This window comes from Mauremys reevesii, linkage group 6, assembly GCF_016161935.1.
Source record: "Mauremys reevesii isolate NIE-2019 linkage group 6, ASM1616193v1, whole genome shotgun sequence".
NCBI lineage: Eukaryota > Metazoa > Chordata > Testudines > Geoemydidae > Mauremys > Mauremys reevesii.
Window position 1 is genome coordinate 120682832 of NC_052628.1, and position 1335 is coordinate 120684166.

Here is a 1335-nt window from a genome sequence, read left to right on the forward strand (position 1 = left end):
CTGTTGGTCTGATTTGGCGTATGAATGCTTAAAGATGAGCCCAATTTTGCTCAAAGGCTGTCCAGCTCTCACTAGAGAAAGGGCCTCTTGTTAAAAAAAAAATAAAAGCATCTGTCCTACCAAAGACTTCTGCAGAAATCGACCTCTTTGCAGATTTGTTGTCAGCTGGTGGTTTGATACTAACGTCCCACTCTCTTCTTGCCACAGAAGAGGTGTGTGGCTAACCTCCGCGGTGTCCTAGTTTTGTAAGTTACAATTGTTTTTATGACTAATTAAAAGGGAAAATGAAGACAGCGGCTCTGGGTCAGCACTGATCATTACCACTAGAGTCACTCTGCACCATTGCTCCACGCATGTCTTGTCCCTGCTCTGAGCTCTTCTGTGGTTCTTTCGTGCTGTTTGTCCCGGGGTTGTGAGTGAGGGTTGCTGAGAATGGCCAGGACCAAGCAGACCGCCTGGAAATCCACCGGTGGCAAAGCCCCCCGTAAACAGCTGGCCACTAAAGCTGCCCGGAAGAGCGCTCCTGCAACCGGGGGAGTGAAGAAGCCTCATCGTTACCGGCCCGGCACTGTTGCCCTGCGAGAGATCCGCCGCTACCAGAAATCAACTGAGCTGCTCATCCGCAAGCTGCCCTTCCAGCGCCTGGTGCATGAAATCGCCCAGGACTTCAAGACCGACTTGCACTTCCAGAGCTCGGTCGTTATGGCCCTGTAAGAGGCCAGCGAAGCCTACTTGGTGGGGCTCTTCGAGGATACCAACCCAGGGCTGGCTCTAGACCCCAGCGCGCCAAGCGTGCGCTTGGGGCTGCGTCCCGCGGGAGGGCGGCAGGCGGCGTGCCTGTGGGAGGTCCACCAGAGCCGCGGGACCAGCGGACCCTCCGCAGGCACGTCTGCAGGAGGTCCACCGGAGCCGCGGGACCGGCGACAGCCAGAGCGCCCTCCGTGGCGTGCCGCCCTGCTTGGGGCGGCGCAAATCCTAGAGCCGCCCCTATTCATGCCAAGAGAGTCACTATCATGCCCAAGGACATCCAGTTAGCCCAGTGTATCCAAGGCGAGAGAGCTTAAAAGCTTGCTTACGCCCACCAGCTTTTGGTAACTAGAAAACTATTACAAAAGATCCGTGGCTATCTCTGCCTTAGTGCATGAGTCCAAAGCACGTCATAATCTCCTCCTGAGCTCTGAATGTAATGCCTCCTGTTTCCCCACTTGCTCTCTACGTTCCTCCAGTCCCTTTGTGTTCCTGTTCCTTTCATCCCCTTCGCACACTCTCAGATCTGAGGCAGACTGCAAGCACCCTGGATTCCTAGCTACCATGGAAAGCGGCCTGTATTTTTGC

The 1335-nt window shown here is 55.1% G+C and overlaps 1 pseudogene; it reads left to right on the forward strand.

The window, feature by feature from the left end:
• The first annotated feature begins 429 nt into the window (after positions 1–429).
• On the forward strand, positions 430–1064 carry LOC120408094 (annotated as a pseudogene).
• The last annotated feature ends 271 nt before the right edge of the window (positions 1065–1335 follow it).